The following is a 23,427-nucleotide window of genomic DNA, read 5'->3' on the forward strand; positions in this document are numbered from 1 at the left end:
ATGTCTTACAAAGGGCTGACTTGAGAGGACTGGCTCTCCAAGCCAGCTTTGGTCATGTTGGCACCCAAGCCTGAAATGTTCTCAGTTATTCTGGGGATGGCACATCACGGCTAGAAATGTTCTGAAGTGCAGTTTTCATTAGGACTTCCAACTAGTCCAACATTTTGTTTTCTTAGATGTGTACATCATAAAAAATATTTAACAGTCACATGAGTTGAGATTTACTCAGTCAGATCATGTTCTTCTGAGTCCTAAGCGGGTGGAGGAAAAACAGCAAACATCTGTGGTGTATGAAGATCTGTTCTTCTCACTGGTGTGAAAAGGAATTATTTGTGTACAGACACTTGGAATCTGGGCATATTGCATGGGTGCTCCCTTGATATTTTGACGCAGATGGCAGCTGGCTAAAATTAGATAGCAGCACACACTAGTGGGTTCTAGGAGTGTGTGTGAGCATGTGAAGCAGAATTCTGGTGAAAGGTAAGGAGGCTTCGGGACCACATCACTGGCTTTGTTGTTGTTTGTTCAGTGTCCAAGTCGTGTCTGACTCTTGGTGACTCCACGGACTGTATCACGCCGGGCTTCCCTGTCCTTCACCATCTCCTGGAGTTTTCTCAGATTCATGTCTACTGAGTCAGTGATGCTCTCTAACCATCTCATCCTCTGTCATCCCCTTCTCCTCCTGCCCTCAATCTTTCCCAGCATCAGGGTCTTTTTCAACAAGTCAGCCCTTCGCATCAGGTGGTCAAAGGATTGGAGCTTCAGCTGCAGCATCAGTCTTTCCCAAGAAATGTTCAGGACTGATTTCCTTTAGGATTAACTGGTTTGATCTCCTTGCAGTCCAAGGGGCTCTCAAGCATCTTCTCTACTGCACCACAATTTGAGAGCATCAAACCACTAGCTAGCTAGTCTCAGTGTTAAAGATAGAAGAGGAGTTTGTAGGATGATTGTATGTGCATGCCTGTGTGTACGTGTGTGTCTGTGTGTTACACACACAAAGCCCTAGTGGTTTGTTGGTTTGCCTGCTGTCATGCTAGCTCTGCTCTTGGTAGTGCGGTCCTCTCCCAAGTTCAAGGTCCAGGACGCCTGACGTCACGGGCCTTGCCCCATGGGTGGCCTTTACGAGGCTGTGGAGCACCACGTTTGTTGTGACAGCTTTTCCACAATCACTTACCCTGTTGTCTTCTTGAGGTCCTCTTGGAGTCAAATCTCAAGAGCACAGTGGACTCTGGAGCATGGTGTTTAAACCAGAGGGATGGCCTGGGTGGTTGTCTTAACTGTGGGGATTCAAGGAAAGAAAGGAGCTTCAATGAACAACCTAAGAGCTCTGACACCATTTAAGAGAATGAGGATCTTGACATTTTCATTCTTGCTATAAATTAAGTTTCTTAATTATTGCTTTGGGGGAAAAGAAATTGCCGTAGTTGGGGTAATAGATACAGTAAAGTGTGCAAATTTTACCCAGGATATAGACACAGGCTTACGGCAATTATAGTTTTCATTTCCTTTTTCCTACACTTGATCCTCTGAATAAAGGCTGAGAGTTGCTCTTGGCTTTGACATTTAATATTCAGCTGATCTTCTCAGGTCATTTTCTTCCCGTCCGTCTGTGTACATACCCATGAACCCAGACAAGCTTGCACGTACCCACACACACCTTTTATTGTTATTCTGCAAGTTGCCCACAGTCAGAGTTAAAGGTCTGGGAGAAAGTTCCAGAGTTGCATTAGTGCAAGCCCCTGCCTCAGGCCACGCTAGGCACTGCACAGTAAAGATGGCAGTCAGTCCTGTGAGTGGAGATTTCAAGGACCGGAACTCCCCTCGGTGGCTTGGGCTGAGCACTTAATCATTTAGACAAGACGTTTGCCTTATATCGGAACAAATGTCCCTGTATTTGACGCAAATTTACATTATTTAGGGTCTTTCTTTAAAGACGAGTCAAACAAACTTTATTTTGAGGGATGCTATGCCGGTGCTGATGCTAAGTCGAGTCAGTCGTGTCCAACTCTGTGCGACCCCATAGACCGCAGCCCACCAGGCTCCCCCGTCCCTGGTATTCTCTAGGCAACAACACTGGAGTGGGTTGCCATTTCCTTCTCCATTTCTCTTCTCCATTTCTTTTCTTATTTTGAGGGATACGGATTCTCAAAACTCTTAAGCCCGTTTGCAGATATAAGCTTAACAGACTGCAGAAGCCACCGACACAGGCCGGTCATCACAGGGCCTGACTTTATGATCTTTGCAAAGCGTCTGTCTGCTCCACCCTCTGATTTCTCATAAAAATAAGACCACATTAAGCTTTATTGGTTTAGTCTTTTACTGCATTTCTTACCTGAATCTTCAGCTCACTACTGTTTTCAACCTAACGTTTGCTTACTTCCATGCTTGTCAAAAATGGCATTCCATGAGTATTTGCGGAATGGATGAATGAATAAGTCTCAGTATTTCACGACTGTCATTAATAGATGTTAGGTAGAAATAGGGTTCCATTAATTTAGGATGTTTCGTATTAAACAAAGTTGTGTAGGTTCGTTTTCTATGGGGCCCGTCAGAGTGTAAGCATCAGTGTGTGTTGTGTGTGGATAAGAGGAGGCAGGTGCGCCTGGCTTCCCAAGTAAACTGGTTCTTAGAACAGTGCCTGCCGTGAAGTAGTGTGTGTGTGTGTGTGTGTGTGTGTGTGTGAGTTGTTGTTAAGGTTATTATTTGTTATTGCATTTGTCGTGGGAGACATCAAACTTTCATTGACTGGCTTGTCATTGCCACGGAGATAGGTCTTCCTCCCTCCTTATTCATATGGGTTAAGTTTGTCCCTTCCCAGGCCTCGGAGAATTTCCCATCTTCTCTGTCAAATATAATAACCGATGGCCCTTCAGTAGCACTTGCCTACCCGCTACCGTAACACACAACAGTGCAGACCGCCTGCCGTGTTCTCATAAATCTGGCCAGAAAGAGAGGCTTTCTGTTCCCTGCATTTCATACTGGTAGCCCCAGCGAAAGTTTCAAGTTCATAAATACACATTTTCAGTAGGGTTTTTGGCCCAGACTTTGAGTTGTCTAATGGAAGAAAAAAAAATTCAAGTCGAGTTTATTGCAGTTTGAGAAGATTTGGAAAAGGATTCAAGACAAATATTTCTGGGCTGAGAACATGTGTGAGGGCACCATGCCCTCCCAGAAGTCTTCTGCTGGTGATGCCGAGCAGTAATAGGAGACGGAAGTCTGCTGGCTATTCCTGGAGCTGCCTGACTCATCCCCCTACCCGGGAAGCGATTCTTATTATTTCTGCATTACTTGTCCATCTGTGAGATGTGATTGCACGGTAAGGCTGTAACCTTCAGGCATCCTTGAATTTGGGGTTGTCTGCTGGGATCCGTCCTTCAGCAACTTCCTGGAAGCAGCTGGGGGAAATGTGGGCGGGGTGGGCCCAGGCACAGAAGGACGTGGATTTGCTGGGTTGGGATGTTGGCAGCAGAGCCTGGGTAATCGCAGAGACCAGAAATGTTCGTCATATTATGCCCAAAAGGTTTTTTGCAGGACAGGAAGGCTTGAAATACCTCCCAAGTTTAGGGTCTGGGTCATATGCCAAGGGATTAGCTGTATGGTTTTCATAATGGCTTAGAGAAGCTGAAGACAGATGTGTTTTAAAGCCTTTACAGGGTAGTAGTTTCCTTTGACTTAAACTTGGGAGGTTAGGGTTAGCAGATGTAAGTTTTTATGTGCAGAATAAACAACAATATCCTCCTGTATAGCACAGGGACTGTATTCAATATCCCACGATAAACCATAATGGAAAAGAATATACAAAAAGCATATATATGTGTGTGTGTTCGTGTGTGCTCAGTCAGTCATGTCTAACTCTCATATATATAGAGCCATCCCCCATATAACTGATTCCCATGTGGCTTGGTGGTAAAGAATCTGCCTACCGATATAATACAGGAGACACAGGAGACCTGGGTTCGATTCCTGTGTCGGGAAGATCTCCTGGAGGAGGAAATGGTAACCCACTCCAGTGTGCTTGCCTGGAAGGAGGGCTGCAGTCCATGGGGCCATGAACTGAGGCTCTGACTGAGAGACTGAGCATGTATATAACTGAATCACTTTCTGTACAGCAGAAATTAGCACCTCATTGTAAATCACTTCAATAAAAAGATTTATTAAAGTGATAACATGAAGGAACAAACAGCAAATAAGTAAAAAGCTTAGATGTAAGAGACATGTCTGCATTCCTGTAATAAAGTCATATTTTCTGCAAAAAAAAAAAAAAAAGAAACTTGAGTAGGGTGGCGGGGGAGGGGCCTCCAGGCCCTTTCTAGATCAGTTGTCATAACATCCTAGTAAACGCGCTCAGGTATTCCAGATCAGCCAGGTGGAGTGCAACTGGGTTTCTTCATGCAAAGACTGAGCTCTTTGCTGGGCGTCTCTTCCTGCAGTCATTGTACCTGTGGTTCTGTTCGGTGCTGAGAGTGAGGAAGCTGGGAGTCGGGCTGAAGAGGCCGTGATGAGAGGGACCATCGGATATGTCAGGAACAAGGGGTGGGGGACGTGCGAGTGGGCGTCAGTCCTGTGCGCATGTTTAAAGATGGCTTGGCAGCGAGTGGCTCCTCTGACATGCAGCAAGTTTACAACTAAAGCATCAAATAACCCTCATGGAAGAGACTAGAATGTTCTGTAACTTTAAGATGTGTGACCAGACACTGCAGTAATATCTGTTCTACTAAATGAACAGTCTTACAGTGCTTACCAAAGGAAAAAAATGTCCATGGTTTAAAAACAGCTCTTCATCCTCCTATTTAATCCATTTGGTTAAAAAAAATCGGGGGGGGGGTGGTGGTGAAATCAGCATTTGTTATTTTCCTTGAATTTCAAGAAGCCGTGATTGAGCACGAGTCAGGACTGAATCCCCATTCAAGGCGCAAAGAGCGAGGATTCGTCTGCAGGTTCCAAGTACTTGTTCTGAGCAAGTGATGTATCGTAATTAAGCCCTGAGATGTAGAGGACCCAGAGCTGAAAATGATTTTTGCCAATTAATTCTGATTAGCTTGTGAAGACAGTGAGGGCAGGAATCATTAACTATCCTGCTCGGCCAGCATGTAGCGGCTGCCCACCCAGGTCACGTCACACAGGGTCACCTTGAATGCGCGCCCGGCCTCTCTCTGGAGCTTTCTTCTCTGGGGCCATCAGAGCTTGAAGATGCACGGAAGTCTGCACTTGGCTTGGCAAAGTAGTTCAGACGTCACTGTGTCCTGAGGGGGTCGTGACCTTAGGACAGACTGATGGACGGTAACAGGAGTCCCAGGAAAGATCCGTTCTTCCTTATCTCTTCCTGTAGCCTTTTACAGGAGGTTTAACCACAGGGGCTCATATTCATTGAAAACTTACATTGTATGGAGTAAAAGAGAAGCACTCTACGTATGGGGTCACAATAGACCCCTGACACTGGTATTGTTAAAACCCATGTGGCGGCTACCTTGTGTGGGGACTCAGAGCCAGATTGCCTGGATTCGTTTCAGCGCCACCATCTACGAGCTGTGTGACTTCGGGCACTTTCCCTAACCTCTCTGAGTCCTAGCTGCTCATCTAGAAAATGGGGATATCGGAAGCTCTGTGTCTCATAGGTCTGTTCTAGTGATGGAATGGTAAGATGTATCAAGTCCTAAGCTACTTTGCTGTCTTTTTAATATGAACTGGTAACCTGACTCTGGCTAGGCTAAAGAAGATGAATTCAGAGGAGAAGGCACTGTGGCATTCTGTCACTGTTGGCTTTTCGAGGGTTTTAGGGGACCTGAGTGGATGTAAGCTTGTTGCTGTGGGTTCCAGCTGAGGATCACGCTGTTGGAAATGCCCGCAGTGTCTATTGACACATCACACCCAGGCCGTCCTCGTGGTGGAGGATGCATTGGGTGGAAATCGGTTTGGGTTATGTGCAGAGTGAGCCGGCTTTTGCTGGCAGCAGACTTGCTCTCGGGGCTGAGGAAGAAGGTGGACGAGGTGTCATTTGCTCTCGGGGCTGAGGATGAAGATGGACAAGGTGTCATTTGCTCTCAGGGCTGAGGAAGAAGGTGGACGAGGTGTCATTTGCTCTCGGGGCTGAGGATGAAGATGGACGAGGTGTCATTTGCACAGACTTTGGCTCCGCTCAGCTTGGACACTGGTCCCGAGTGTGCAGGTGATCTACACGCCTGTAACGCGATCAGCGTTTGTTAGAGTAAAGAACATCCATTTCAATTTCTGCTGAGGAATGCCCTTCTGTTGGACTAACAGATGCTGCCCAGAGCTCGGGCCCATATATCTCCCAGGAGCCCGGGACCCCAAACGTTAATGCGTCTTAACATCGATAAGATGAGTGGGAATGCGTAAAAAGTGGGCAGTGAGGAATGTGTGCGATGCAGCTGCTTTATTGAGGTAATTTTTCCTTTAGTTGAGTTATCTTCAGCAGCTTTTCAAGTTGAGCAAAAAGACAAAAATAAAATCCAATGAGCTTTGGGGGAAATATACTGATTTATTAATTCTCTTATTAGTGTCATTTGTAGCAATGTGGAAGGATCTAGAGATTATCATACTGAGTGAAGTAAGTCAGACACAGAAGGACAAATATATGATATTGCTTATAGTGGAACTGAAAAAAACGGTACAAATGAACTTATTTATAAAATGGAAATAGAGTTACAGATGTAGGAACAATCTTATGCTTACCGGGAGGCAAAGGGACAGGGGATAAATTGGAGGATTGGGGTTGACAGATACACACTGCGTATACGATAGATAACTAATAAGGACCTGCTGCACAGCACAGGGGACTCGACTCTATACTCTGTAATCACCTATATGGGAGAAGAACCTAAGAGTGAATATATGTATATATATGTTAACTGATCCACTTTACAGCAAAAAACTAGCACAACATTATAAATCAACTGTACTCCAATAAACATGTAAAAAAAAACAGAAAAAACAAAAAAAATCGTTCTGATTATAAAGGAATGAATCTTCACTGAAGAACATTTAGGAAAAAATAGAACTATAAACAGAATAAATTAAACAAATTAAATCAACACTGTTAATGGATGTATATACATATAAGTGTGTGTAGAGTGAAAGTTGCTTGGTCACGTCTGACTCTTTGTGACCCCATGGACTGTACAGTCCATGGAATTCTCCAGGCCAGCATACAAGAGTGAGTAGCCTTTCCCTCCTCCAGGGGATCTTTCCAACCCAGGGACCTAACCCAGGTCTTCTGCATTGCAGGCGGATTCTTTCCCAGTTGAGGCACACGTGTGTAAAACAGAGATTATGCAGTGTGAAGAAAAGTGTGTCTTTTTTTCCAATCTTTAGCATATGCAGTGAACATTTCTCCATACCATTCAGTACTCTCCTTAAAGTGTGGTTTTGCATGCTGCCTTAGAGTCCATTGTCTATTTGAATGTGATTTACAAAATGATTGACCTGATATAAAATAATATTTAAGTGTCTCACTATTATAGCCAAAGTGGCAATGAGCATCCTATTTTATACATCTTTGTGTATCTGACTGGTCCCTTAGGATAGATTCCTTGAAGTGTATTTAGCACATCTAAGTATATAAATCCTTCAAGGATGTCCATACTTTTGCCAAGGGTACCCTCCAGTGCCAAGTTCTCGCCTCACCCTCGCAGTGGGAGGATGGCCGCACATCCTCACCAGTACTGCGAAGGCGCTTGTTTAGGGCTCTGAGTTCTACTCTTTGTGTCTCGTCTTGTCTAAACTTCTAATATTTCTCCTTAATTTCTAATGTTAGACAAAAGGTGATCTTCCTCCTTATATAAATTCAATCTCACTGAAATAGACTAAGTGAGAAGGAAGACCCCTTTCTCCTGTTGATTTCCAGCGACAGCTTTAGTGAGTCATCTTTCCTAATTCTTGCTCACATTTATCACACTGTACATATGCACAGGCAAATGTAAGTATTTGTGATACAATTAGAATCACATGGATACACTATCAGGTATCTTGCCTTTTTCTTTTCATTTAAAATAAAGACATCTTTTCTTTATTTTCTCAACATCATTGTGTTGAGACAATGTTTCTTTACATAGATGTAAAATGATTGTCTGTATTACTCCCTCATCAAAAAGGAGACAATGGGCACCACTGTAATTCTTTTTTAATTTTTGGACCATACCACAGGGCTTGTGCTATCTTTATTGGTTGACCAGGGATTGAACCTGGGCCCTGGCAGTGTGGACCACCAGAGAATCCCCTATACATTCATTTTTGATTCTGCAGGATAAATTTCACATGAAGTTGTTTGATCTAACTGCTTCTGATAGCTGTCTCCAAACTGAGTCCAAAAAAGATTGTCTACTAATTTGGGGTTCTTCCAAAAGTACACGAGCAAGCTCATTTCCCCACATCTGTATCAACACTGGGTGTTATTTATATTTTTTGCTTTTTCTACTATGTTGGGTGAAAAATATTATCTCATTCTTTTTCTAATTTGCATTTCTTGTGTTTATTACAGCTAATTGTTCTATGTCCTTGTTGTATCAGAAATGGCTATGAGTTGTGGGATATATTTGTGGCTTCCCCACTGTATTTGGGTGGAGAAAATTATGTCAGAATATTCCAGTATTTCTGGTCTTAAGACAAAAAAGTTCACGTCTGCTTCCAGTTACTGCCTTGTTTTTCTGTTTCTCTTTCAAAACAACTTCTGTGTGTGTTTATGTGTGTATTTCTTTTTGGTATCTAATCGCTATAAATATGATAATCTGAAACTTAATTTGGACAAAGTAGAATGTTCCCCTAAATTTACCCTCACACCGGCATCCCCATCTCATAAACTAGACCCATCAGTTCCTTATGGTAAAAGTCTTGGGGTTTTCTTTCATTCTTTTCCCCTTGGTGCTCAAACCCAACGTCATCAGCAAATGCTACCAATTTGAACTCAGAGAACCTCCTTGACCATTTACTTCTCGTCTCTGATCCCAACAGTGCTTCATCTGTATGTGCCCTTAACAGCTCTCCCCTTTTCTGGAGTCCCGGCTGCCATTCTCATCACCACGAATCATCTCTGTCCTCCCAGGAGCCCCTCTCCCATTCCGTCTCTGTTCCAGCCACGCTGCCCTCTGCAAACAGACAAGGTCATGCCCAACTTGGGGCCTGGCTCCAGCTCTTTCTTCTACCAAGAGTCCTTCCTTCCCATGGCCAGCTTTGTAATATGCAGATCTCATCTGAATGTCACGCTCTCTCCAGTTGCCCTGTTTTGACTGTGACATTTTTAAATCGATGGATGTTGACTTATCTCTAAAGCTCCAGGAGTGTCTGCTCCATTCATGCCTCTGTTCCCAATGCCTGGAGCAGTGCCTGGTGTGACAAATGTTGACCTAACCAATGACTTGGCGGATACATTCCCATTATACCTGCATTTTCTTGTGACCATGCCTTATTTATGAGGTTACCCAAGGCTGAAGATGGCTAATCTGTTCTGTTTTTGAGATAATTCCTAAACTTCTACCCTTCAAGGCCTTTCTCAGTCCTTAACCTGACGAGGTCTCCCCATTCTCTGAATCCTTGCAGCATCTTAGGCTTCTCAACGACACTTACGCTTTGCTCTGTATTTCATAGTTATTCATGTCTGTGTCCAATTACTCCAAGAGAATTTAAGCATTTTAATGGCTCAAATGATGTGTTTCTTAACCTGGTCCTCTCGCAGCCCCCAGCAGAGCCTCATATACAGAGGGGGTTTCTCTAGGACTATGTGCTTAATTGAGCCCATTCTTGTTATCAAAGGATGGCCTAGTATTTTCTCTTCAGTTCAGTTCAGTCGCTCGTCATGTCCAACTCTTTGCAACCCCATGGACTGCAGCACGCCAGGCCTCCCTGTCCATCACCAACTCCCAGAGCCTACTCAAACTCATGTCCATTGAGTCAGTGATACCACCCAACCATCTCATCCTCTGTCATCCCCTTCTCCTCCCGCCTTCAATCTTTCCCAACATTGGGGTCTTTTCAAATGAGTCACTTCTTTGCATCAGGTGGCCAAAGTATTGGATTATTTTAGGGCTTATAAAAATATACTACTTCATGAAACAGGCTGTGATCTGGTTCTTGATTTTAAGAAAAATATCCCGACCTTGGCAGTAGTTAGAGCTTTACAGACTCTGAACTGGAGCGAGGTTGGGAGGTGGCGGGTGAGGTCATCGGAGTCCGCTACCACTTAGATGTGAGAGCCCTGGCTGGCGATTCTCTCTAAAATCATGGCCACTCTCTTCCCAACTCAAAACTCTCTGGAAACAGTCCTCCCGCCTCTCTTTTTCTTGATTTGGCAACCCCAAGTTGGCCCTGCTTGTCTCTGCACGTATCTCCAAGGGGTGTCGTATTTCTAGTCTCCTGATGAATCTGGCTGCTGGTAGCTGTGACCTCTGGACTGCCATGGCTGGTGACATCACCGCAGGCTGTCTGCACTCTGTCTAAGTGACAAGGCCTGCCACCGGCTCCGTCTTCCCCTCTGGCTTGGAGGGTTGAGGCAGGGAACGCTTGCAGGCAGGAGCGCGGAAGGCGAAGAGACGGGGAAGGCTGCATTTCGGGGCTCCCAGGGTGGCTGAAGTGGACAGCGGGCTGTGAGGGGAGGGGGAGGACCTGCTCTGACATTTTTATGAAACGCCATCCTGGGGGCAACGCCCTCCTGGGCCCACAGCTGACCGTGGCTGCGCTCAAACTTGAACACCTTGCTGCCAAGTCATCTTTTGCCTCACAAGTCTCAGAGGCTGGGCTGGACAGCTGGTCCTAAGTATATCTTTGAAAAAAGCAGCATAGATTAGAAACAGAGGTATCCACCCCCCTTTTCCTAATTTCCTTTGTTTTACTCATCTTCAAGTTTCCAATACTATAATTTTATCTGCTACCAAGATGCCAACAATAAGCCATTTTCCATGATACCATCATTATCCTAGAGCTTCCTATAGAATTTGCTCATGTTGTAGGATTGATCTTTGCTTTTCCTCATGCCTCAAGCTTTTTGCTTGCAGTTCCTTTTCTAAAGGAGCAGAGACTAGACGGCGGACCTTGCCTTTGTGGTGGGGGTCGGCTGTGGAGAGTGGCAAGGATGAGTGCAAGGGGACAAAAATGCATGGGAGGGGGTGAGGCTGCTGTCATTCTACAGTGTTGGTGGACAGTGACCAGCAAGTCTCATGAAAGTACTGGAAGGAGATGAAAGTTTTTCTTTGCTGTCATTCATCTGCTTAAATTTTCACCTTTGGAGAAATAATTTTCGTTCCTAGGAGCACCATCAGACTGGAGAGAATGGGCAGGCTGGCGCATAAGAGAGTTAAATAAATGCACCCCTTGATGACGGGGACTGACTAGGGGGCATGTGACTGTGATGAATGGGAGGTGCGGATACAGGAGCAGAAGGCAGTTCAGCCAGCTCTAGCATGGGAGGCCCTGGGGTGCTTGCAGAGCTTGGAAAGGACTCAGATGTCTTGCCTTCCTTGGAGGTGGGAGTAAGAGCCCTGACCACAGAGACTCCAGCTCAGCTCATGTGTGTTGAGCTCCTTTCCAAGGAGGCAGTTCCCATTTCTAGCCCATCATGGAAAATAGGACTTTGTAAAGAGACTGCCTGCAATCCAGGACACCTAGATTTGATTCCTGGGTCCAGAAGATCCCCTACAGAAGGGATAGGCTACCCACTTCAGTGTTCTTGGGCTTCCCTGGTGGCTCAGATGGTAAAGAATCCACCTGCAATGCAGGAGACCTGGGTTTGATTCATGGGTTGGGACAATCCCCTGGAGAGGGCATGGCAACCCACTCCAGTATTCTTGCCTGGACAGAGGAACCTGGCGGGCTTCAGTCCATGGGGTCGCAAAGAGTCAAACATGACTGAGTGACTAAGCACAGCATGCAGCACCAAATTCACAGTCACATGTGTCTCCTGCTGACATTCGAGGGGCAATTCTAGCCTATTGTGTCTGGCACAGTGAGGGACAGACATGGCTTTCTGGGTTACCTATATAGTGGGGTTTAGTCGCTCAGTCATGTCCGACTCTTGTGACCCCATGGACTGTAGTCTGCCAGGCTCCAGTCTATAGAATTCTCCAAGAAAGAATACTGGAGTGGGTTGCCATTTTCATCTCAGTGGGATTTTCCTGACCCAGGGATTGAACCAGGTTTCCTGTATTGGCAGGAGGACTCTTTACCACTGAGCCAGAGGGAAACCCAAATACACATGTGCTCAGTCACTCAGTCGTGTCTGACTCTGTGCGACCCCATGGACTGTAGCCTGCCAGGCTCTTCTGTCCATGGGATTCTCCAGACAAGAATACTGGAGTGGGTGGCCATGCCCTCTTCCAGGGGATCTCCCCAACCCAGGGGTCAAATCTGGGCATCCTGCATTGCAGGCAGCTTCTTTACCATCTGAGCCTCAGGGGAATATGTACACACATGTGCGAGTGATGATGAATCTGTATTCTCCATTGGAAGACTTCCCAGCAGCAGCACTGTTAACTTTTGAGGCCCGATCATTGTCTCTGTGGGTCTGTCCTGTGCAACGTGGGGTGCTTAGCAGTATTCCCGGCCTCTACTCACTGAAAGTTAGTATCACTACCCAGGGAGAATTGCCTATTGGAAGGGAGCTGTTGGAATGCTTTGGGGATGTTGGTGGCTCTAAACAGAACAGGGCAAGGAAGTAGGACTGGGGCAAGTGGGTTTGCAGGGTGGAGCCAAGGCACCTTCACCAGGTGGGAAGGAAGCGCCAGAACACAGAACTAGAGATGGAAGTGGACTCAGAAATAAGAAGTCATGCCTTAAGTAAAAATAGCCACTGTTTATTGAGCACTAGGTTTCTGTCAAAAGTTTTAAGTGCATTACCTCATGTAATCTTCACACTCACTCACTGAGGGTCAGAGAGATGCAGAGACCTGTTCAAGTTACTATTTTGGATTGGAAGACGTAGGAGTTTTTCTATGGGCTCTGAATCAATCAATATTCTATAACTCAATCTAACCCTGTGCCAGACGCTTGCCCTGTTCCCTCTTTGCATTGTCAAGATCCCAAAGCAGTGAAGGTCAGGGGTGGGAAACTCTACCTCTAAGACAAAGGCGTCATTTGTCATTTGGGAGATGGAGGTAGGAGGGAAGGCTCATTGGAGAAACAACACATAACTGTTTTATGGATATTTGTGTGTTTCCTTGATGGGAATGCCCCTGCTCATAATCTCTCAGAACGCTTACTGTCTCACTCAGAAGAAAAGTCAAAATCTTCCCAGTGACTGCCCTTCCCCAGCTCTCAGACCCCTGCTTACCTACCCACCCCCCAACTGGTCATGAGAGTCACTGCTGCCGGGGTCCTGGAACCCCAGCCATGTCAGACCTTTGCACACTGTGATTCCTTCTGCTAGAATGTTCTTCCACAGTCAGCTGTGTGTCTCGCTTCCTCACCTCCCTTGATGGCCTATCAGCACCTCTCTTAGGACTGTCCCTGTTCTCCACACAAGTGGCCTTCTAACTTGCTATGGATTCTACTTATTTCATTTTCTGTCTGACTTCCCCTTCTAGAATGCAAATCCCATAGAGATGAGAGGCCCTGTCTGTTATTCTCACAGCTGTAGACCTTAGAACAGTGTCTGGAATATAGTGGTTGAGGATGTACATGTTGGATACTCAGTCATGTCTGACTCTTTGCGACCCCATGGACTGTAACCTGCCAGGCTCCCCTGTCTGTGGGATTCTCCAAGCAAGAATACTGGAGTGGGTTGCCATTTCCTTCTCCAGAGGATCTTCCTGACCCAGGGATAGAACCCGGGTGTCTGCACTGCTGGGAGATTCTTTACTAAGCTATCAGGGAAGCCTCTGGCACTTGGTAGATGCTATTAATAGTAGTTTTGAGTAAATTTCCTGGCTGGGCAGGTTGGTGGGATAGAATGCAACATTCACATGAAAGATACATTCAAGCGCGTGAAGAAAGCTGAGCACCATCTCGAGAACCTCGTTCAATGTGTCTCTTCGAGCCCCTCTGCCCACCCGCCCAATGAGACGCTGGTCTTGGGAACAAGGCTGAAAGTGTGGCACGGTGCGTTTTTTGAATAGTCACGGCCTGCTGGATTCTTGTGAATCTGAGGGTACCTTGGCATGAAAAGAATAATCACATTTAGGGGAATAAAAGTAATTGTTCCATATTGCTTAATACAACTAATAACTGTTTAATAAAGGATATAAAAATTTCTCTGCCTTTCACCTTAGTAAATGTCACTCAGTCTATAACCTAATTACTTCAATTTTCCATTTAGGAAATTAATTCATTTTGAAGGCATGAAAAAGCAGCTGAGAAATTTTTCCTTCTGGCCAAAGACTTAGAGACTCAAATGGGTTCAAAGACCTCCCAGTCCTCCGAGGTCAAGAATAGAGCTTTCAAGTCGGCTAAATGGACTTCCACTTACGTCCCTGCTCCTTGAGTTTGACCTGAAGTAAATCAATTAAAGCAGATACGGGGTTCTCAGGTTTCTCTCTGTACCTTTCTTACTTTCTGTTTCTTCCTGCGGGGGACTTGCGAGATACAGAGATGGCTTAGCAGCAACATTAAATAAGGTGGAACGGACCTGGTACCTCTGGATCTTAGTTCTCTAATTGTGAAAAGGAGATGAGAAATAAATTGTGTTTAGTGCCTATTGTGTGGGAGACATTCAGCTAGGCATTTGGCATGCCTTTTATTAATTCCCATACCTTTTGAGCTGAATAAATGAACAGGCAAATATTGAACACACAAATCTTGTCTAACATTAATGGATGCCTATTATGCTAAGTATTTTACCTAAATTTTCTCAATTCACAGAAGAATTCTATAAGGTAAGAATTGTAATTCTATCATTAGCTCCATCTTCTAGATAAGAAAGTGTTCAGTGAAGGTAAATAATTTGCCCAAATCGCTTAGTTTATAAGTAGTAGAGTTGGATTTTGAGGTGGTGTTTTTCCGCAGCTGGTTGTTGTCTAGCAGCTAAGTGGTATCCGACTCTTTGAGACCCCCAGGGACTGCACCCTGCCAGGCTCTCTGTCCGTGTGATTTCCCAGGCAAGAATACTGGAGTGGGTTGCCATTTCCTCCTCCAGGGCATCTTCCCTACCTTGGGACCGAATCTGCCCCTCCGGCACCTCCTGTACTGGCACCTCCTGTACTGGCAGGCAGATTCTTTGCCACTGCACCGCCTGAGAAGCCCCCTTCCTACGCTCAACAAGGCTCAAAAGCTTTCGATACATTTTTCAAAATCACCAGGCTCGTGCGTGGCGGGTCGGGCTGCAAAGTGCGTCTTCATTGCCTGGCTTGCTCTTCTTCCAGGTGGCTGCGAGCAGCGGTCAGGATGAGAGACTCCCTGATGGAACCGGAAAGGATCCCCGGATGTAAAATTGTGACCGGCTGCAGAGAGGCCCGCCTGCCGTGAGCCGGCCTGTGAGCGGAGCTGAGGGCTGTGGCCGCCTGCACCTCCGCCCACAGCGCGGCCTTCCCAGCGCAAGCTTCCCCAGCGTGCGGCCCAGAGCCCGCGGCTGACGTTAGAGCCGCGTCACCGCGACCGCCTCTGAGTTCCCGCTCCGGAGCCGGGGAGCCTAAGGAATGTCTCTGGGAGCTGGGCCTCCAGAGACACAGAAATCCCTTCAGAGCAGGGCATTTCCTGTCTGAAATGAAGACATTCCTCATGGGTGACCAAACCCCAGACAAGCCCGTTTCTTTCTTCTTTTTATTTTTTTATTGGAATGTAATTGATTTACAATGTTGTGTTAGTTTCAGCAACTTTGAAAAGAGAGGTATTCTCTCTTTGACAGGACCTCTCTCAACTGACTTCAGAGGCTAAGCTTGGCCCAAACCACGTCCCTGGTTGAGGCTCCTTGAGGCTGGGACTGACAGGGGGGAGCGGTTGGCTGTGGACCGGAGAGGTCTTATCAGATGACCGTAGGCAGCCTCTGCATAAAAACCTGCTCCTGTACGCATGGGTGCTCAGTCGCTCAGTTGTGTCCAACTATTTGCAGCCGGATGGACCGTAACCTGCCAGGATCCTCTGTCCATGGGAGTCTCCAGGCAAGAACATCCACCAAATACTAATAATTCCTAGTTTTCTTTGAGTAAGGAGACTCATAGTTCTGTGGCTTTTTGTTCTTTTCTTTTAGAGATAAATACGGATTGTGACTAATCTGGAGGAGGAAATGGCAACCCACTCCAGTATTCTTGCCTGAAAGATCCCATGGACAGAGGAACCCGGCAGCTACAGTCCAGAGGGTTTGCAAAGAGCACACAGCACAACTGACTGATACTTCTCTCCTTCCCCTGGCTGCCCCTCTCTCCCATGGCAAGGGCACAGCTGCCCAGAAGTGAACCTGTGGGTCTACCTGGTTCTACATCAACATCTTTCCCAGGGCCCAGTCCCTGCTGTCAACAGAGAGCATCCTCAGTCAGTGCCTGTCACTCACCCCGGGAGGTGGGGCCGTCTAGTCGTCCAGAATGATGCTCTTTTCCTTAAACCGCCTGACACTGCTCCCTGGGAGGGTGTACAGACTGAGGAGTGCAGGAGGGCTGCCAGCAGATTGTTCAGACCTCACAGGCTTTGTGGCTAGAAGGGGAAGGCTGACAGCTGAGGGAATTCAACAGGCAGTGCTCAGGGGACTGGGTATGTTTCAAGAATCCACTGATGGAGATACAAGCACCACCCCCCTCTCCCTCCTTATGTGCCAACATCAAATGCAGACAGATCAATGGGCTATCGTTATTAAAAATAATCGTCAAAAGGATTTTCCTCAAAGAGGACATTCTTTTCAAACTATGTTGGATCGTTCCTTTCTAAAACCTAGGAGTTGCCGGTGAGAAGATCAGGGGCTTTCCCCCTTAATATACGGATTTAGGAATTCAGACTCTCGTGAGGCTTGTTGCAGGAGGTGGAGGAATAGGCTCTGGGATTCTTGATGTGAACTGGTGGGTTTGTCCCCAGTTCATACTGCCGACAGCAGACTCTTCCTGCGCTCTTCATCTGGTTTCCCAAGATTCTCCACTGATGATGTTCACCACCCGAATTTAAAGGATTAAAAAAAAATGCACAAAATGATATTGAGACAAGGCAAGCTGAGCTTGATGAGCAAAAAAATGTGTCATTTACTGAGGTGAGGATGTATGTACAATGCATATCTTTAACAGTTATGTTTCAGGCGGAGCATATGCCCAACAGTTATCAGGTTTAATATTTTAAGAGTCAGAGAAAGAATTGTAATTAATTTCTGTTCATCAGGATTGGGAGCCTCTCAGGAACACGTGTAGTGCTGGGAAAAGCAGTTCGCTGAGGTAACAAGAAATTGGCCTTTGGTTCTGCATGAAGAGGAACCAGGAGGCTGGGTGAGTGTCTGGCATGGTTAGTGCCTCAAATGCCGCTTATCTGCTGGAGAAAGGATGGGCTACCCACTCCGGAGCTCTTGGGCTTCTCTTGTGACTCAGCTGGTAAAGAATCTGCCTGCAATGCGGGAGACCTGGGTTTGATCCCTGGGTTGGGAAGATCCTCTGGAGAAGGGAAAGGCTGCCCACTCCAGTATTCTGGCCTGGAGAGTTCCATGGATTGTATAGTCCATGGGGTTGCAAAGAGTCGGATGCGACTGAGTGATTTTCCCTTTCACACCATTTCTTGGACACATCAAGACTATGTTTTATTTATTTTCTATGTTTATGGTGACAGTCTGTTGGTTTTCAAGAGAATGATTTGTTTTATAAAATACGCACTATGTATTTTGCATCCTTTTCAAAATGTGGTGCCCCTTGCTGTACCGATGTCTGCTCTTAGGAGGGACGAAGGCTCAGCGATGGAGGCGCAGACAGGTGGACAGCACGCAGCGTGGAGCCGGGATGTGGCAGGGACTTCAGAGGTCAGAACTAGGCCAGCTCTGCGGTTTTATTGGCCTTCTTAGTTTGTACAAAATATCGTGCATTACAGTCAGTTGAATCACTTGAACTTGGTCATATTTGCTTCTCTGTGATCTACGAAAATGTCAATTTCATACAAATCACCCTCAGAGTAATAGGTTATTATAACAACAATATGGAAACTCAGTAATCATAACCTCCTAATAACAAGTTATCTGTGATTGCCGGGTCCAAGGAGTCAAGGCAGGAGCGGGGAAAACCAGATCCGAGGAAAGTGTGGAGCAGTGATGGGGGGGCTGGGACTGTCAGTGGGGTGGAGTTCTTTATGAGTTCTTCTCCAACTCTTCCACCCCCTTGCCTGTCCTCGGGAACCTCAGGAGTAAGACTGGAGCAGGCGTGGTTAACCGCTTATTCCACTGCAGCAAGGAGAGCCAGATGCCTCCTGGGGCCTGTGAGACGCAAACAAGTTTCCAAGTGAGGGAAAGCTGAGGCTCCTCACTGCTTCTGGTCCACGGTAGACATTTCACAGCCTGCGCTCAAAGCCCTTCAAGAAGGCGCTTCCCGTGTGCACGCTGCTGCTCAGTTGTATCCAACTTTGCAACCCCATGGACTGTCGCCCGCCAGGCTCCTCTGTCCATGGGATTTCCCAGGCAAGAATACTGGAGTGGGTTGCCATTCCTCCTCCAGGGGATCTTCCCGACCCAGGGATTGAACCCATGTCTCCTGCATTGCAAGCAGATTCTTTACTGCTGAGCCACTGCGGGGGCGAGGGGGGGGAAGCTCAAAGCGGTCCAGCAAGATGCTTCTGCTGTTTTAATTATCTCTGCTACCTTTCAAGCCTCATTACTTGCTTGGAGGTATTTTGCTGCAATGGTAATTCCCCAAACAACCTCCCCACCCCCAACAACATTCTAAAGCTCAGCTGATGTCTATGAAGTTCCACTGAAGAATTATTTTTTCTCAATCTATATGTTGCAAGTAGTACATACAGAGCTATATTTTCTTACAAAAAAAAAAATTCCCTATACTTTCTTGTGGCATATTTCTGAGTTGAACTTGGGAGCTTTTTGAACCATTTTTAGAAAGTATTTTCTATAAACAAGAAGCTCTTTCCCTGAAAAGGTCCTGCAGAATCAACACGGATTCTTAGGGTGAGGCATACAATACACACCTTCAGAGTCTTTTCTGTGTCGAAATCAATTCCACGCCAACACACACACCTTTGAGCTTTAAAGATTGGTGACCTTAATAACTTTGGCAAAATGCCTTGTGAGAAGCTAGCGTGGAGGATTCTTTATTGCTACAGACCACCCATGGAAATGACTCCACATTGCCCTTCCAGGTACTTATCAGTATTGCTGCCAAAAGCCGTAAGACATGCTCCTCTTGACCTTTTGAATGCATGTTTTGATTATGATAATGCTACCAGCTAGCTGTAACAGGTTTAACAAGACAGACCCTGAAATTCCAGGGACTTAAATACAACTGAACCCATTGCTTACGTAATCGTCCAACACTGTGTTCAGCAGACAGTCTTCCACACAGTGACTCAGAGGCCCCAGCCCCTTCCCTCATGTGGCTCCATGTTTGCTGGGGCAAGGGGACACAGCAGTAGTGAGAGCACATTGGCCTCCTAATTCAGCCCAGAAAGGGCTTCCCTGGTGGCTCAGACGGTAAAGAATCCCCCCTGAATGCAGGAGGCTGGGTTCAATTCCTGGGTTGGGAAGATCCCCTGGAGCAGGAGATGGGTACCCACTCCAGTATTCCTGCCTGAAGAATCCCATGGACAGAGGAGCCTGGTGGGCTAGTCCATGGGGTCGCAAAGAGTCAGACATGACTGACTGTACTATTCTATAACACTATTCTACACTTGGCACAGAAAAGACGAGGTGACTTCTGTTAATAATCTCCATTGGTAAGAGGTAGTATTGTGATGGAGGTGGTTTGGTTGCTCAGCCATGTCTGACTCTGTGCGACCCCATGGACTGTAGCCCGCCAGGCTCCTCTGTCCATGGGATTCTCCAGGCAAGAATACTGGAGGGGGTTGCTATTTTCTCCTCCAGGGGATCTTTCTGACTCAGGTATGCATCTCCTTCACTGCAGGTGGATTCTTTACTGCTGAGTCACGAAGAAAGCTCTAACAGCTAATATCATGGTCCCATCTAAATGTAAGAGGACCTGGAAAATTCTTTTCCTTGTAGTGCTACACTTTGGAAGAGGAGCACACATCTCTTTGGACAGCTGACTGTGTGATACAGTAGAGTATCATTCTTCTGTTTCATTATTGTTAAAGAATCAAGATATTCTAATGACATGTGCTTGGATTTTTTTCCCCCCAAAGGATTTGTAAAAGTATACATTCTTGAAAAGTTGCTCTTCTTGCAGAATCTACCTTCTCCTTGAATGAGCAAACTGCCTTTGTTTGACCGTCCATAGCCTCCACCGAGGCTTCTTCACTTTGCTCCATTGACCCTCTGAAGGAGTCACCTGACATCGTGTTGGAGCTATTATTTCTATTAGAAATGACACTTTTGATTTCTGTGGCATGCAGTGATGTGATACCATTAGGGAGATGCTTTTCTTGGGCCATTATAAATGTCAAATTCGGTTCAGTCTGAAGGTATTGTTGGAGGAATTCACTGTGAATGCTGCATGCAAGGCAATTCCACAAACTCATCTAGGAAATCTCCAATATTGCATGGCCGAGACAATTGACACGGTTTTTCAATGACTCGGGGACATGGTCACTAGGTTCTTGATTTCATTTGTATAAATTGAATCTCTAAACAATGACTGATGGCTTTGGTTCACTGTGTGCCATAATTCGACTACTGGAATAAATACTTTATTCTCTAGTTTCCCTGGCAGCTCAGATGGTGAAGAATCTTCCTACAATGCAGGAGACCTGGGTTCAATCCCTGGGTCATGAAGATCCCCTGGAGAAGGGCATGGCAACCTACTCCAGTATTCTTGCCTGGAGAATCCCCTTAACAGAGGAGCCTGGTGGGCTACAGTCCATGGGGTCACAAAAGAATCGGGCATGACTTAGCATCAATAACAACATAGCAGAAGCATGGAGGGATCTTCACGGATAAGCAGTAGTGGATGGGAGCTGGAGCTTTGAATTCAGCTTTATAACCGTTTAAACTTCAGTTTGCTCTTCCAATGGGAACCACAATGGGGCTCATGTCCTAGGAGGACCCCAAGGTGTGAGGGAGGTAATGCAAGTGAAATGCTCAGCCCAGGGTTTGGCACCTCGTACCTGCTCAATAAGGACTTCCCAAGTGGTGCTAGTGGTAAAGAACCCACCTGCCAATGCAGGAGACGCAAGAGATGTGGGTTTGATTCCTGGGTCGGGAAGATCCCCTTGAGAAGGAAATGGCAACCTACTCTAGTATTCTTGCTTGGAGAATCCCATGGACAGAGGAGCCTGGTGGGCTACAGTCCATGGGGTCGCAAAGGGTTGGAGACGATTGAAGTGACCTAGCACGCACGTACTTGCTCAATAAATAGGAGCTCTTCTTTTCTTTTTGTGCTAGTTTCTTACTGATGCTTCAACAAATCACTTCAAGCAAATGCATTATCCTCCAGTCCCCTGAGCTGGAAATCCAACATGGGTTTCAGAGGGCTGAAGTCAAGATGTGGGCTTCGGTGCTTCCTTCCGGAGACTCCGGGAGAATCTGGTCCCTTACCTTCTCTGGCTTCTGCAGGTGCTCCTGCTCCTTGGTCTGTGGAGACTTCTTTCATCTTCAAAGCCAGCACCAGCAGGGAGGATCCTAGCACGGTCATATCCCATGGCTACAGCCTACCCTTCAACCTCCCATGTGGAAGGACTCTGATTACTTTGATAAGCCTCGATCATCCAGAATTAACTCCTCACTTTAAGGTCACTTGATTAGATACCTTATTTCGTTTACCATCTTAATTCCTCTCTGCCCCTAACCCTAACCCTAACCCTCTCTGCTGGACATATTCACAGGTCTTGAGTATCAGGATGTGTTCATCGCTAGGGGCTATCGTGCTGCCTGCCACACCTTCTCTTTGTTTTTAAGATGTTTGAACCTTTTAAATGCTGACTCACTCGGTAAGTCGCTTTTTCTGTCTTTTTAGAGTACGCTCCTCTTACGGTTGGAATCTTCCGAAGCAGTTTTTTGATGTCTAATTCTTGTCTTTGCTCCCCAGCAACTATTTAAAGCACAGTGGGCCAGAAGAGAGGTCGAGTTCTATTGTTTACCCGTAGCTATTAAAAGCAAAATAATAATGCATATTAGAATTTATCCCCCTCAGAGGTGCTCGCATGGCTGGAATTCACGTCAAGTTCGGCGGGCGCCAATAAAAACCAGCAGGGGATGAGCAAACATTCGATAGGCAAGGCGTGAGTTTCCACTAAACAGATCTGGAATGATGCCACGTGAGCTCAGGGTGCTATGTAGGATACTCGAAAGGACAGAGCCAAAACTTAAAATAAGAAAAACCTACGGCTGTTGAACTTGCTATTCTCTCCCTCACAGCCCCTTCTCAGGGTATTTGCATCTGCACAGTCATCCACATGTTGGGCAAATCCAAGGGCGACTCCGATGGTGGGTGTCCAGGCCAGCAGGTAGGGGAGGAGGCAAGGGCTGGACCGGATCATGTACCAGGGCTAGAACTGCTGTTGGTATTCACGCCCACTCCTTCCCTCCTCCGCATCCTTTCATGGGGCTTCAAAGGGACTTGAAAGGTAGTTCCTTGCCCAGGAAAGACACCCTGCTCAGTGGGAAGGGAGGACAGTTTATTAGCCCCGAGCATCTCCCCAACACCTGACATCCACACGCCGCAGCAGCCGCCCCGGGATTGTGTCCAGTTTGCTCAGGCTGGGCTGGGCTGCGGGCCCCTGCCCGCCGCTGTCTGAGGTTTGTCCAGCCCCAGGCCTCTGTGCCTGCAAACGGGCTGCTGGGCTGGAGCGGGAGGTGGGAGCCGCGCAGCCCCGGGCCTGGCTGGGAGAGAAATCCGCCGCCCTCCGAGGAGGCAGAGCACGGCCGGGGAATTGGAGAGATGTTGATCAACTCCATTTAGCAAATGACACAATACGTGTTCAGGCACAATGGCCTTTTCCGCAGGCGGATCAGTCCCGCCAGAGGCACCGCTGTGTGAAAAAGGAGAGGAAAGAGCGCTGGAGGGCTGCAGAAAGGGGGGCCGGGCTGCGCGGGGCGATCAATGGCGGCCTTTGTGCCTCCTGACATTTGAGGGGCTTGTTATCGGCGATTGCGGCTGCTTTATCTAAATGTATCTCCCCAGCTGCCAGCGCGCTGATAGGTGGGGGCGCGCGATGCCCGGAGATACCGCGCCTCCAGCGGGCGGCCGCTGTCACTCTCCCGCTTTGCTCTCAAAGGCGAGATGCGACGCGTCCCTTCTCTCTTTGTTCCTCCTGTCGGCTCGAAGAAACAGCCAAACAGAAAATGCCCACCCCAAACCACGCTGCCACCCTGTCCCAAACCACCCAAGCCTACGCGGCGGGCCACCGGGGTCCCGAGAGGGGCAGACGTGCGAAGGAGGCCTGCGTCATTTCTCCGTCAGAGGAGATGCCGTTCTT

At 46.9% G+C, this 23,427-nt stretch overlaps 1 long non-coding RNA gene across 1 annotated transcript; it reads left to right on the forward strand.

Moving 5' to 3' along the window:
• Nucleotides 1–3,171: 3,171 nt before the first annotated feature.
• LOC133254276 (uncharacterized) lies at nt 3,172–22,715 on the forward strand. The gene is made up of 3 exons (XR_009738629.1): nt 3,172–3,316; nt 15,300–17,336; nt 19,959–22,715. It is a non-coding gene; the product is annotated as an uncharacterized LOC133254276 (long non-coding RNA).
• Nucleotides 22,716–23,427: the final 712 nt, after the last annotated feature.

Source organism: Bos javanicus, chromosome 9 (genome assembly GCF_032452875.1).
Source record: "Bos javanicus breed banteng chromosome 9, ARS-OSU_banteng_1.0, whole genome shotgun sequence".
In the NCBI taxonomy this organism is placed as follows: domain Eukaryota; kingdom Metazoa; phylum Chordata; class Mammalia; order Artiodactyla; family Bovidae; genus Bos; species Bos javanicus.